The 16075-nt window shown below is 44.9% G+C and overlaps 1 protein-coding gene across 1 annotated transcript in view; it reads right to left on the bottom strand.

Annotated features, from left to right (window-relative positions):
- FSTL1 (follistatin like 1) overlaps positions 1-16075 on the bottom strand; it is a 53169-nt gene that overhangs the window by 36067 nt on the left and 1027 nt on the right. The gene's annotated exons all lie outside the window — the stretch shown is intronic.

Below are 16075 nucleotides of genomic sequence, written 5' to 3'. Positions count from 1 at the left end.
GGATGCAACCTGCAAACATAACCCTACCCATGCTTTTGACCACTAGGATTCCTTGAATCAGAGGTGACACTGCTGATGATCTGAGTTTGGCTTCCCATCCTCCTGGGAGCCATACTACAGAAGATTGACATTCCCCTTTTTACCTTTTGTATCCAGCCTTGCATGTCTCCCTCTAACCTCCTCCGTGAAAGAGAAAACCGTCTGATCTGCTTCAGTTCTTCTGCCAGGGCAGAACATTCCTCCAAACAGCCTGACATTCACAGATGCTGGAAATGCTTAGTGATACAGAAAGGAAACAAAAGCCTTCAGCCTTGCTGGAAACCCAGCCCACAGAACCAGCCTCACACTGCCTGAAAATTTCCCCTCTGATCTGACGTGCTCAGCTCCACAAAGTGAGGGCATTGGCCATGCTCTCCTTTTGCAACAATGCAGAAATGGTTATGTTCATGTTTCTCCACAAACCTCCTTGTTTTTGGAACTATACAGACACCACAGAAACATCTGTGGCAGGCTGAAACTTGGTGTTTTTCATGCTTTATGTCAAAATCAAATCAAAAGCAGGGCAACACACTTAGTTTGGACATATTTTAAGTTAAACAAGCATAAAATATTTGGCAAACTTCCCTTGCTTAATGCAGTATAAACAATTTTGGTACTCTACAGAAAATTTCCCATTTAATGAATGCAGTGAGTAACTAAAGAGAAGGTCACACTATTCTTGCAGTCTTCATTAAGCACGGCACAGCCCCAGCTTCTGCCACAACTTTAGCAAAGTCCATGTGTGACATGAAGCGGCTCATTTACAGCCAGGACTGCACTGGGAGGTGACAGGAAATATCCCTGTAGGATTTTAGGTTTTCCTGCAAAACCCAAGTGAAGACAAGCCTATTTTTGCCATTACTTTCTGAGGGGAAAAAATGAATTCTGATAGACACAAAACTGAGGGAAACTAAAGGTTTCAGAAGGCAGCCTCTGGCAAATCTTGCTGCAGCAGTTTAAGACATTAGCTTGCACAGCTGTCTGCCAGCCTTGGCTGTCCACCTTGTCGGCCAGCCAGAATTTATTGCTCCTCTAATAAAGTCAGCAGAAAGAAATACATGCTTGTGCCTCAGCCACCACAGTTTGCAGCCCTGTGTGTTAGACTGGATTGCTGACGATTGTTGGATTTCAGTGAGATCCCAAACTCATGGCTGTATATTGAAGGAGGAAAAGAACAGATAAGATCAGAACAAAATGTCTTCCTTGCCATGAAAGGCTTACAAGAGACTTGAAAGAAAACAGGCAAATAAAGGGGAAAAAGAACTAATGAAAGATATTTATTCTACAGAAGCAGATGCAGCATCCTTTGCTGTTGGAAAGGGTGGTTTGGCTATCTACTGCTCCCCACGGGGGAAGGGAGCTGTAGATGCAAAAGATAAAGCCAGGTCTGACAGAGATATCAGCACTGCTCATGCCCCTGCTAGCCCAGAGCTCACTCTAAAATAAGAGCATCCTCCACCACCTAAATGGGCATAAGAAAGCCCTCCTGACCCTAATGCCTGCACTATTGACACCACCCTCCCCTTCCCAGGGCTCCCCTCCAGGAATGACATCACCTGAATGTATAAGCAGTCTATTTTTACAAGGTCCAATGCAACCAACCCCTCTTCCCCTATGCAGAGCAGATTTCAGAGGTAAAATGCAATGTGTTGAAAGAAATTAAGATAGGAAACTTGGAAGGAACAATAGGTTTTCTTTTTTGACAAAGATTTAAGAAAACCCAGGAAATTCACACACGCAAAGAACTAATTAAAATATGTCCCTAGAGCTGGCTTTGACTTAATCACACCAGGAAATCTCTGGTAGCCTTTTGAATACTGAGAACAAACTTTTAAAGCACATATCATTGTGTATGGTAGATGTAAATCTCATGTATTGGATGTCACACTTACTTTGTTAAACAAAGCTGCTCTAGACACTACCTGTACTAATGTGCAGGTTGTAGGAAATACATTAAGATAACATGATCTGTTTCACCCAAAACGATTTTAGAAGTAACATGTGATACTGTGGCAATGTATTGAGCCACAATTAACCAATGCAAAGTGCTGTGGGCCACCTGGAAGTTTGCAATTACTGAAAGTCTAATGCCATGCAACAAAAGGTTCAGGAACACAACACTGAACTTTTTGAGTTCTTGTTTTGTTTTGCAAAGGAAGCAAATCTTACTTTTCAGCTCCCCAACAACTTGGGTTAGCTCAAATAACCTAAAAACAAGCAAACAAACAGAACCAAAAATACCCACTCAAAAAACCCCACTACCCAAAGAAGCCCTAAAAGCTCCTTATTGAATGTCTAACAGCCCTGCTAGAATAAAATTTGCAAAGCTTGTCTAGTCTTCCCCTGATAGACACGCAGACCCTCTGAGAGTGTAGGCACTTCAGGTCAGACACAGGTAAAATACCAGCTTTGGAAAGTTATCTCACCAAGCTGAAGGTGTGTGTGCTTCTTTAGCCGATGGCAAAAGCAAGAAATGGTAAATAATCTTAGCCTGCAATGAAAGATTTACTGCAATCACAACACCCAACAACTTCATCACAGCCTACACAAATCCAGCTGCTGGCTCTATATTCCTCCTTGTGTTTTAAGTGCTCCAGCACTTCTAAGACCTGAGCCACTTCAATGTAATAACTCAGAAGCAAACAGCCCTGACCAAAGAGCAGCTAAGTATCTTACAGTGAACATGAATGTCTACCACAGTTGTGCTGATCTTTAAGAGCCTGTCACTCATGAGGCCTTGACACCAATTCTCACTTACTGTGTGAACCACAAACCCCTTACCCATGCAAGAAATTCTTGCACTTGGCAACCCTGACACTGTGAAACCCGTACACAAACACAGTCTAGTCCCAGCAGTGAACCTTTTTACAAGAAGCCTTTACTGTTTCAGTCAGCAACGTCAAGTCCAGAGCGTAGAGGAAAATCAAGTCTCTAAAAGGGACACTGTTTGTGGCTGCTTCCTTCTCCCCTTTAGCAATGAATACGTGCTCTTCAACAGAGGTATCCCAGCTGGTTGTGGAGCAGCTCCTGCTGACACATTGCAGCCCATTGCTTCATCTCCCATGGTAAAGCTGCCCCACATTCAGTTATCAGTGCACACTGTGCCATAAGCACTGCAGGACACACTCCATGACCTGTCCAGTCATCCCTGCTGTGGGAGGGCAATCTCAGCCAAAGGCTGCAGCAGGCAGCCATGGTCACACTGCACTTCAGCTGCCCAAGCCTAATCCTCCAAGTCCTTTGTGACAGCAAAACACAATTGACTCTCATAACCCCCAAAACACCAGGATGTCAGCACAGCCCTGCTACAGGGATGCTGTTCTTCCAGAAACATCAACATCCCATTAAGTCCTGTTCCTTCACTTTCTCACATGTCATCAAACACACCAAGCAACCATTTTGAAAACACATGCTTTACACTTCTGCATGCTCCATTCATGGACTTCACCATGTTTCCTCATCTTACCTGAGTTTTGTATCTTCATCTGAGCCAAGAGATTTTAATTCCTCCCCTCTCCACTTCCCTGTCGGAAACCATTCAACTGCAGAGAGATCAGACTATACTAACACTGGGACAGCAGCCAGCAGTTCGCAGTGTGCCTGGCTTTTAACAGCTAAATCCTATAAAAAATAATGATGCAAATATGGGCACTCCTCCCCGAGACATCCTAATGCTTTCAACAACCTCTTAGGAGCACATAATGCTGCTGGATGGGACAGAGGCTGAAAGGAACTAATTTGGTACTCCTGGTACTTACTGTGCGAACACCCACTGGCTACACAAACAGGCCTAGGTATGAAAGCTGAGATAGCTGTGTGCACACTCTCCACTGCTCTATCAGACAGCTGCTTCCTGAAAGCAGGCATGAATTGCACTACATTATCACCTAAATGTGGTTACAGGGTAGAAAGCTCTCCTTTAAGAATCTTACACACTGACACAGCACCAGGAAAATTCTTGGGTTCCACTAAAACAACCACTTTGAAGTACTTAGGCTCAGACCACTGCCATCATTTAGGAGACTAACTCTCCTGTTCTCCATTAGTGTTACATATATTGGCTTCAGTGCCTTGGGTTTCAGTGCTTATACAGTACCACACAGGAAGTCTGTAGGAAGCCTTGTAAGTCCTGCCAGGTAAGCCCATCCTCACCTTCTGCCAGCTACTGCAGTTGTTCCATGGCACTATCCTGCCATGAGTATGAGCAAGGACACAAAGCCCTTCTCACACAGAATTAAGCTGATGGATGCTTCTGCATCCATCCTTCAGTTATGGTACCTTATGTCCTTGAGTACATCACCTAGTGCCCTCTGGAATTTGCCATTGCAATAAATGAACACTTGACAAGTTCCCCTTCCCAGCAGGGGACCATGGGCAAATGTCCTGTGGGGAGGTGGAAATCCCCCCTCACCTGCATGCTGCTGGGTGCTCTGAAGGAGAGGTTTTATGTGAGAGGAACAATGGGGACGGACCCTAGGTTCTCTGAAAAAGCATTAATGCTCTCCTGTATTCAAAAGATAGAGCAGCCAGCCAAGGGCTTCTGTCACAGGGGTTGTAAGGGATGTGATGGGGCAGAGAGAGAGAGCACCTCCTTTCCCCTCCCCACACTTTGTATTCCAATGTTTTCTCTCATGCCTGCAAAGATAAAAAATTAAAAACTGTGTTCCACTTCATCTCCATCACCCAGAGTTATTTTGGGGGTAGAACTCAGTTTTCAGCTGCCTAAGGGCAGAGGAAAAAGGAGAGGGAGCACAAAGACAAAGCAGCATGGCAGGTGCTCACCTTTCTTCAGGGCAGCTCACAGGCAGAGCAACTCACATGCTCTGTAGCCATTCCTTTAGATGCATGTCTCAAGGAACTTTGGCTACAAGTCTAAAAATCACAGCCCCAAGAAATGCCTTTGTTGCCTCTTGCCAGACTTTTATTAAAAATGGGTTTCAAGCTTGCAGCAGAGCACAGGGTGAAAGCACCACCTCAGGAGAGGGAACTACCTCCTTTCACCTCTAATTACTGACAAAAAAAGACTTCCAACTAGCTCGCCCCCAGAAAAAGTGCATGAGCTTTCTTTATCTGAATGTCTCTGCTACCCAGTGAAGGCTGCTGTGCAGGAAGATGCCTTAAAGCGATGAATGCACAAATCTTCAGCCTCACCCATTTGGCCTTCCCAAGATGTGAACTGGAAGGGACCTGAGGCCAAGAAATGCAGAGAGCCTTCTACTTTCTCACAGAGGAGAAAAAAGTCCAACATCCCAACTTAAAGACAAAGGTTATTAAAGACAAAGGGACACTATGTTCAGGGCACTGGCTGGGGAGCGCAGGATCTTAGCAGGCTTCAGCTGAGGCTGCCGGAGGACAGGCTCCAGCTGGCTGAAGTGCTGCAATTCAGCCATTGCCAACTACAGGACACAAGCTGGGTTGAATACACACCTCCTGGCTCCCAGCCCAGTCAAATCTCACCTGTGAAGTCAAGAGGGTCAAAAAGCCTCTAAATTTTGACCTTTAACTTAAGTGCTTATCATAGGAAACTCAAAACGAAGGCTTTAGCTGGTAACAACAGCAGCACATTTGTGTACTGGGGAGGACCCCTATTGTGAAAACTTCACCATGCTGTGCTTCCTGATGGTGTGTGTGTTAATATATATAAACTCCCTAATATTAAATTAGGGCTCATTCTGGTTTTGCCTTTCTTCCTTTCACAATTTATACTGCCCAGTATTAATGGATTCCCAGTAACAAGGACATGAAGATGCTCACTCATCACAGAGTGAGGGAGCACTAACACGCTGGCAAAGGGGATGCACTGCGTGGAGACCCAGTATTGAGCAAGAGATTAGGAAACACACCTTACCAGGGGATGGCTTGAGGAGCTCAGACTGGTCAGTGTGGCAAAGACAAGACTGGGAACACCCCTTGTGCAGACCGCAGTTACTGCGGCAGGGAATAGACATGTGGGATTAAAGGCCTCTTCTGTTTAGTGGATTAAACAGAAGATTCAGCATCTGCAGATCAAGACTAGACAAATGCAAGCCAGAAATGAGGTGTAACAGCATGTGGGTAATTAACCACCGCAGCAACATACCAAACACAGTGGTATTTTCCATTTGTGGTAATTACTTAATCAAGACTAGATGTTTTTAAGACACATTGTAGAGTCCAGAGCAAATGGAATTAATAAAAAAATCTAGATATATGGGCTGTATTATGCAGAGGGCAGAACTAAAGCACAATAGCTCCTTCTGGCCTCACCATCTACTAATCTATGGGGAAAATTGTTCCTTTTATCATCAGTGGAGTTGGTAGACTGCCATATTTTTAGCGACAAGACGTGATGTTGTTTACATGAAATAATAATAATAATATGCTGTGTTACACCCACACCTCTAATCTGAAATTCTCTAAGCTCTTTACCATCACTATTTCAGCAAGCCTGACAACTCACTGGCTGATAAATTGGCATTATCATCCCCCTTTCATCCAGCTTGTGCTTTTTCAGAGTAGCTAATCATCTGCTTACTATTTACTTGGGAAACAGAACACTCAGACTACCTGCCATCTTACTTTTAAGCCTCTCGGTGAGAAAACGGCCATGTGAGTACCTTGCAGAAGCTCTCAGGGTGGAAAGCAGCTCAGCACACAGAATTGCCCAGCAGCTGCCCTTCTTCAGATGCTCATCCCTAATACATACTTTACAGCATTCAAAAACAATATGCAACCTTCCCTAGGAAAATTCTGCCAACAAAGTACTTTTGAAGACCAGAAGTCAGCAATTAAAGGGTTAAAAACAAAAAAGAACGAATGCTTCTGAGTTGTTATAACAAAATCTTCATATACAACAGACAGAAAAAAAGAAGAGTAATTTCCATTAGTTTCCATGACAACCAATGGAAATCGCTAACCCATCTTCTCTCCCTTGTCAACCTCTGGCAGACCTGTCAGGGAAAGCAAGGGACTATGCCCTGTCTAAGATTCTCTGCTTAACTAGAACACAGCGAAACCTACATTGCCATAATGTCAAGTGCTCCCCTTACAGCACAACTCTAGCTTTTTCTTTTGAGATACAAAGGGATGGAGGGGTGCTTACTGCTTCCCTGTTGAAAGCAAACGCACCCCAGATGTGCAGTCCCCTCCCAGACATCCCAGCTTCCCCAGTTTTATGACCTGCTTCTTTCTCTCTCTGGCTTCATCAAAACATTCAACCACCCCCTCTTTTCCATCAGTGAGCCACTGGCTCATATATTAAAAGTGGCCAGTATAAACCCTTTTTGCACATCTTTACTGCCTGGCAAGAAACTGCTGTATCATGCAAGAAACTCTGGTCTACATTTTGTCTCCATTTTTCTTACTATTGTTATCGTTGCTGACAAGGAAAATGATCCTCTATAATGCCTGCTGCACCTTCTACATGAGAGCTTTTAAACTTTTCTTAATAGGAATGCATTCAGCGTTATAAACCCCACTGTGAGGCACAGCAGCATCATTATCCTTGTTTTACAGATGTGAGCACCACAGCTTAGAGGAAAAAGCCCAAAGCCTACCTACAAATCATGGCATCATGCTAAGAGTGAAGACAAATTGGTCTGCAGAGAAGAGTCTGTTTGCATTTTCTTGATGCCCACAGGCTCTGAAAGTGCTTGAACTACATATGCTCAGAGTCTGCTGTAGTCCCTCCACCCTGCCAAAACCCCACAGCAAATAAATATTAACCTGAAACAAAAACAAAACCAAAAAACCCAAACCCCAAATAGTTGTGTCTGTTTAATGCTGGTTTACTGTTGACCTTGCATCTGCAGCCAGGACAGCCTAACTCACCCCAGCATCTGGATCTGTGCCGCTGCACTGCCGAAGAGCTTGGCAGTGACTTGTGAGGAGGTGTTAACATCCAGCTGTTGTCCCATCTCCTTTGGTTTCCACATGCACAAAGCCAGGAGTGGCCCAGGCACGGTGCTGGCACTGTGAGGTTTCAGGCTGTTCATACACCACAGTGAGATTCAACACCCACCCAGCAAGACAGGAAATCCCCAAATAATCCACACTAACTGCAAATTTTGCTGCATCCTCCATTCTCCCATGCCAGGTCTGGGTAGCAGAAGTTAGTGGCAAGTTAGAGGGCTGAGTACAGTGGCTCTGTGTGCATGGGTGTAAGTGCACACAAAGTGTAACAAACCATGTTCTGTGCCCCCTGATTAGCTACACTTTGGCTCAGTTTCCTCCACAACACCCTCCTGGGGGACTGAACATAGCTCTGAGTGCCAAAAAGGAGAGGACAAAGCATTAAGTTCAAAGTTGAGCAGCAATAAGTTGTTCTACAAACTGCTTCCCGCAGATTCCTGTCTTGAGGCGGATGGCATTTAGTGGCTATGAAAGTATGACTACAATCACTGGGGAATGCTCATAAATTGCTTCTCTGGCCTGCAGTAGAAGCTGATCTCACACTCAAGCTTTCCCTCTGGTAAGTACTGTACCACTGCACCTACTTTTACAAAACTTAGACCAACATAGTATCCCGTAGGAGATTAATACACTTCACTAAACGTGGCTGAAACCGGCTGTTTGGTTTAAAAGTTATTCCAGACGGTCCAAAGGTAACACCAAACAGAGAATAAGATCACATACATCTCTGTTTCCTTTCCTGCAATGACAGGAGGAAGGGAGGTGCAAGGAGATTAAAAGATGTGTGCTAAGCACTGAGCTGAGGGGTCCCAAACACTGGCTACGTGTGCAAGGTGGAGATAATGGCATGGGGGAGGCACTGATTATCATTGAACACGGGGGTGTAATTAGGACTGCTGGGACAGAATAAAAAGATTAATGGTCTACTTGCTCACAGAAGAGGACTGTGAAGATAAACTTACTAACTCTGAGATATACCAGAGCATGGTATCATTTTTCACAGAACAGGAACGGGCATCACTTATCAGGGATGTGTAAAACTGGATTTGACAAGACACTAATGGCTTTGGTTTGTACAAACATCTACTAATCCCAGGGCACGCAGTGATACCTTGTAGAAAAAAGTCTATTTTTCTGAACAAGTGAAGAATAAAAAAGAATACTCCCTTCTTTACCTGCTTCTCCTTACCCTTACACATCACCCTTTACAAACGGGTGCACGCCCCAGTCCTGGGGATATGAGAAAAAGAGCTTTGTGAGAAACTGAGCCTCTGCTGCAACCTGATTTCTTCATCATCCATGCACAGGGCAACTGGAGAGGAATAGCACCGCCTGAAGATTAGGCTGACACAACTCATGTGGCATTCATTGTCTTAGGACTGGAATACCCCAGAGCTTGCATCATGTGGAGCAAACACGCTGTCCTCAGACAGGAATACCACAGCTTTTCTGCCAAGCTGAAGGCGATGCCTTCAACATGAATGCTTGGTCCCTTGCCACCTGAATCTTCCAGAGCCCTGGGTTTGAATGCACGAACTGCAGACCAGAGCTCGGTCACAACCTTTACGGTTATCCCTGAGGAATTTTACTCACCCAGACAACTAGATGATCCAGACATTGCAAAAATTCCCCAATGAAATCGCTTCCTCTTACATATAGGAAACGAGACAACAATTCCAGTCCCTCATACTTAAGCTTCCTTGAACATAAACATGAAAAAGCAGCCAAAATGCGGGAGGGAAAAGACAGTCCCAGAGCAGCAAGAAGTACATATGCAAGGAGTTACGTCATGCAGAAGGAAAGCTCTCGGCTTTGGGCTAAAATTACCAGTCCTTAAATGGCAGGGGCTACTCTAGCATGGAGGGGTGCCTTCCCAGGAATAGTCCTCCAGATCAGTTCATTGTCAGGAGAAGAGCAACAGGCTCTGCTGTCAAAACCATCCCGGGACAACACAGCACTGGAGGCTAACGTATCAGCTGGCCAGTGCCTGCCAAAGCCCACCCTGGTGGATGGACAAAAATTCCTTGCTCTGCCTCTCTGACACTCAAGCTGCAAAATATCTCACCACGGCAGCGGGGTGATGAGGAAAAGGCAGACAAGGACAGTGTTTCTGCTGGCAGGAAGCACACCCAAGCTCCTGATGAGGACAAGGTTCACCAGCACATCACTCCATCAGAGGCAAAGGTTTGCCTTTGCCAGCCCACTCCTGTCACCCCACTCTTGCTTCCCTCTTATCCGAGGCTTTAACATTCTCTTCTCCCCTCCTGTGACTTGAAGACTTAAGAGCCTTTCAGGCTTGAGTCATACTCCTGCCATGGGTACCTCCACAGCAAGTCTTTCCATGACCTCCCTAGGTCTTCTCACAGATACAGAAATTAAGTTGTTTCTAGCACAAAAAAAAAAAAAAAAAAAAAAAAAAAAAAAAAAAAAAAAAAAATCTTCAAATTACTGTTTCTTGAAAACTTTCATTGTCAGGAAAAAGCTGATTAAGCAGTGGAAGCTCCACTAGCATTTGCATTCCCAAGGCCTCTTGATCCTGTCTCAGGAGTCTAAGCAAGGAGCAGGGATGGGATCAGAGGGAACATGTACTGGCTAGGGACAGCCAGTAATGGATAACAAATAGCTGTCCAACCAGTCCTTCTATGCTCAGAACTTAAGGTGTGCAACTCCTCTGCTCCTGCAAATGAAACGCAGCTGCTTTACCTTGGTGTTTTTATCTGTTTCTCTTCATTGTTCCTTCAAGTTGGTTTGCTGTTCATTGCAGTGCAAAAGGGAAGGGAAGGACTAAGGAGAAAGAATAACAAGAAAAGCTGAGCTCTATGCATTAGGTATTTTGAGAAAGTGGTTAGAGATCCACCTCTGGGACAAAAGCTGAGAGGGTACAGCCAAGGGAAATGCTGTTTAGCTGTCAAACAGTGGAAATATGGGATTCACTTCCAGCTGAACTTAACAAGATATCAAACCTCTCCCCAATCATCCACCCCAAATCCCTTGCTCTTTCCAAATGTATTGGTCCAAGAGGAGCCTCCAATTTGTTTCCAGCTTATAGGCCTCCTGATGAACTCCAAACAAGGTGGGATGTCTCCAAGAAATTCCACATTTGCTGACTGGAGCATGAATTTGCTTTTCTTCAATTCTCACGGACAGCCTGCATCTAAACCACTGCCCCAAGCAACCACAGGGCCCATGTCAAAAACAAGAGGTACAATGTAATAAGTGACAAAACTATGGCACAGAGCACGTAGTAAGATTTCACAGCAACTTATATGAACTTCTCTTCTGGGTAGCTGGTTTCAAAGCAGAGAAGGGACAGTCACTCATTACTGCTGGCTGGTGTCCTCAACCCAGATCAGAACTGAAACACACTTGAAAAAAAGTAGCGAGAAAATGCCATGCAGACGATGCTTGTGCTACAGTTATCTGCACTTTAATGGATCACTGAAGCCTCCAGACCTACTTATCTGCCATTTGTTTATTTACTGCCTAGGACTTGCAATCAGAGCCCCACAGCTAAGAGCAAATACACCCCTGCTCTAACCTGCTCACACCTAACTCTGTACACAGCTGTGGCAAAACCTACAACCCCTGGTAAAGTCCAGATGTTTATAACCCCCTTGTCTACCACCCAGATACAGCTGTAGAAGGAAGTACACTTCACAGCGCAACAGCAGGCTCCTCTTTTCACTTGCTGAACTCAGAGACAACGCTGTGAGAGAGAAATCTCTCCAAGAAAATGCTGGTTATTCACAGATTAGCATAGCCATCACAGTAGAGCAGACACCAACCTCCCTGCAAAGAGAGGTGCAACCCAGGTAAACAAGGCATTTCTGGGAATCAATCTCATCTAGCTCACAGGATATGTGGCAGAAACACAGCCTGGTTAATGGGAGTCTCATCAATCCAGGAAGACACATCTGGCTGAGATTTGTGACAAACTCTCTTCTGTACAAAGAGAAACACTCCCCAGCTCATGTAACACCACACAAGAGAGATCAAAGGTGCCCCGAAGCCTCCTGATGGGTAAGCAGCTGTACCAATAAGAGCAGCTGGAAAATGCAACAGGAGACTCGGGCAGTCCCTTCCTCCTGTGCTGGGAGCAGAGCTGTCTCCTCGGCAGCCCCCAGCAGCAGCCCCCTGTTAATTACCGGCAAGGAATTTGCACTCTGGCAGATAAAGTCATTCACTCAGCCACTGGCGCGTTTGCACAAAGCAGCTCGGCTCTGACAGCAGCTCCATCTGAGAAGCAGCATTCGGGTGCCACGCACACATAGGTGCTACACGACATTGCATCTGCTTCAGAGCTTGTGCCACACGTGCTGCTGCTCAGAGGTTACAGCCCCTTCAGAACAGCCGGGGAGGTTGTTTAAATACTCCTGGCACGGGGTATTTTGGCCAGCGACTTCAGCACAATATGAGGTGCTTCAGACAGAACCACTTGGTCCATCTCCCAGACTCCGATTCCTGGGACCATCTGTAGCACAGCAGCTGCTTGGTGGCACAGCACACACCTTAAAAAATAGGCTTTGCATAGATGAGCCTTTGCTGTGATCCCAGGGTAGAATCGCTTCTTCCCTGCCTCCCCATTTAAAAGATGCTTATTGTCTTGAGATGCAACTCCAACAATGCCTGGTCTGGCACTCAAGGGAATGATTTCAAGAAGGAAGACACCTATCACTCCAAAGCCAGCTCAAGGAGAAAAAAATGGATGCAATCTTTCCTTCCACTGAAGATGTGCATGCTAGACTAGACCTGGGAAGTCACTCCTATTAAATTATTTTATTAATGTGTTGCTGCTGGGTTTTATTGCACAAAGCCAGTGCATATTAAAAACAGCCTGAGTTACCCACATGATTGGCACCATGTTGCCTTTTCTGTCCACTGTCCTGGCTAAATTATCAGTGAAAGAAGGACTGAACTATTCACAAAGTCTCTATAATTCAATTTCAAAAGGCAAACTTCTTAAAGTGACAGCTTCAGGGCCAAATACAGCTATGCAATTAGATATGGATCTCAACTTCAATTTAATCAGTTTCATTTATTAAGACAGCAGTTTTTAGGTTTTGTCCATTGCAAAATCCTAAACTTTTCCCATTGGGGGAAAAGTTTGACCAAGGCAAGCTCATGATGCTGGCCAGACTGTGGGAACAGCCCAGTGTGAGGAAGTACATCAAGTCCTGTAAAGACCATCTGAATTCCCAGCTCCAAATCCCCTGGTTCACACAAGTACTCTGCTGGCAAAGGGCACAAGTCTTGGAAAGGGTGAAGTGTTGCTCTCCTTACATGAAAAAGCAGCCAAGTCAGATCAAGAGGAAGCACTTAGGTGAGTTAAACAAACAGAAACCTTTGCCTTTTCTCTCCCCCTCAACATCCCTTTTCAGATTTTCATACAGAAAAACTACACTGAGGGAAACAGAGGTCAGGTGAAAAGAATTCATCCCAAGGTTACAACAGATGTAGACACTGCAAACACCATGCTCTTAGAAAAGGTTATAAATCTGCCTCCAGGTGTTTGTCACTGCTCTGCTGCTCAAGGGTTATAGCCCCTCAGATCTGTCTGTACATCTCCTCACAAGGGGGAAGTCACTGGCCTTTTTCTGCTTGCCCTTTTTAGCCAAAATGAGACAAGTCAGATTAACCTATTTACAAAACTCTTTCCAAAGGCTGGCTAATTTCGCCAGAAATGGGTTAAGGATAGTTCAGAAGAACAGCTACAGATCCCAGAGATTAATCTGAATGGCCAGAAAACTGGGAAGGAGCAGAAGGCAGGCCAGGTCAGTGACCTCTCCTCTTGGCAAGGCTGGATTCAAGAAAGGACTTGTATCCACAGCCTACACGAATATACTCATGCTGGCGTAAACCTCTTTGCTAACATCTAAAATTCATGGTGAAAATGACTTCCCTGAAAATTCTGAATCAGGTTAAAGTGAAAATGAAAAAAAAAGAAAAACCCTCACTCTTATTAGGAAAGTATCCTGGTGGGGCATGGAACAATGCTGGTATGGAAGTGGTCCCATACACCACCCTTTAGGGACAGTCAAACAGCAACTGCACTCCTCCCCAGTGTTAACTAGGTAACTCCTCTCCAGTGTTAACTCCAGCAGGATGTGAACAACTGAATGACTTTTAATACATTCAACAGACATTTCAAGCCTCTCCCTTTTCCTCTATAGTGATGGATGCTTCCCAAAAATCACTCCATATGCTTTGGGAGCCCCAGCTGAGAATATGAGCAACTTCACGTCTGTAGCATCCCTGTTAATATGAGTGAACAGCCACCTCATTGAGTCTGATCCAGGAAGAGAGAGATAAAAAGGGCTGTCTGAAGCTGGTGGCTGGCCTCCATCCGAGCAGTACAGTTCACCGTCTATTGCTCTTGTGACTATTACTGAACCAGGCCAAGAAAAGCTCCCAAGTTCTGGCACGCCTCAGATTTTCCAGTCTGCATGAAGTTATGCCAGGAACATTTACTGAAGCAATTTCTTTCTTTCTTAAAAGGCTCTAATTATGCACCTAACAATGTTGTAGGAATGAGTGTTGTACAAAAACCCCAGTACAACTCAGATACAGTTTAACTAACAAAAGGATTAGAAGCTTAAGGCTCAGTGTTAATATTCCGAATATACTGAAAGGCACAAAGTGCAAGCTGCAGCAGAAACAGAAAGCATAGAGAGGGTTATCGCTTCCAAAATCTAGAAAGGGAAAACCACACAGGAAAATGCCACACTAATCTTACTGAATGCCAGTGATGCAGGAGAGTAGTAAAAAGAAACATTTAGAAGTGGGCAGCCATCAAAGTTGTCTCTGAATTACAAGCAGCTCACCTTCAAGCACAGCCCATTCCCTGGAAAATGAGAAGGTCTAAATATCCCAGAGGGTGGGATGCTACCTGTGACCAAACTGATGTTCGCTGCTTGGCAGCTATCAGCAAAGAAGAATCAAACTGAATCCCCAAACAAAAGTTGCCTGAAGTGTCCATTTTCCCTGAAACCAGACCCAGACCTCAGTCATCACTCTCAAGCTCTGCTGAACTTAGACTGGAATCAAACCAAAACGTTCACTAGTTTGCCACTTGGACCATTATCTCTGAAGCCAGTCAATAATAATTCATTTATTCACTCAAGCATGAACTGGCCTTTAAAACCAGGTTTTGAGCACAATGGCTGTATATTTTTCTTACTTCCAGTTTGCAGGTGAGACACAGAGACATGACAGTACTTTCACCTGGGAAGCTATCCAGGTACTACAAATTAGAGAACATTAGGCAAAAAGCAGGATTTAGCACTTCGACAATGTTAGTGACACCAATGAAATCACAAATTCAGGGCCAAATATATTTTGGCTATGTTTCTTTGGGTTACTGATCTCAGGAGGCTTTACTCAGACCAATACCATCATTATTTAGCTGTTATTATCATTTTTCTTGTGGATGCTGTGTGTCTCATTCCTACAGAGGTGTTGATGTCTATTGACCAGAAGTGGTTAAGGTTTATTTAGGGTTCCTAAGAAAATGAATAAACATGATTTGGCTTTTTCAGGACAGTGTTGGAGAGGATGCATGGAAATGCTCACTACATAACTATGTCACGCTCTGGGAAGAAAGTGTATTACAATATTATCATGTACAGGCAGATGTGAAACGCTAATCCATACTACAGCTCAGTCCCACTCCCCTTGGTTTTCACGACAGCAGCGACCAGAGCTGGACAGTGCTGGCTCACACCCACCCTGTCTCACCTCTGCTCCTCACCTAGCCGTTGCAGGGAGTTCACAAACAGCTTTGCTCAGGGAGACAGAGCAACAGCAATGGGCTCCATCCTAAACCCCACTCTTTACCATAACCCGGGCAGCACAGTCCACGGGTGGGAGGCAGAAAAAGAGGGAACCAGACGTGTTTATGCCTTTTTTTCCTTTTCCACACAACCAAACTGTGATGCTCTAGGGTGGGTCTCGCCATCTGGGAGAAATATGTAGGGAGAAAAAATGCAGGGAGGGAGGACGAGCTGCCCCCCGAGCGGGACCGCTTTCCTCCGAAGGCAAGCTCGGCCTCCCTTCCCAGCCCAGCTTGAGTTCATTTTCCTCAAATCACTTCCACATTTTCCCCTGCCGTAATTATCAAATATTTTGTTTCTGACTTCACTTTTTAGGG

Source organism: Lichenostomus cassidix, chromosome 1 (genome assembly GCF_008360975.1).
Source record: "Lichenostomus cassidix isolate B80296 chromosome 1, HeHo_3.0, whole genome shotgun sequence".
Lineage (NCBI taxonomy): Eukaryota > Metazoa > Chordata > Aves > Passeriformes > Meliphagidae > Lichenostomus > Lichenostomus cassidix.
This window is presented reverse-complemented; position numbering and strand designations above follow the sequence as displayed.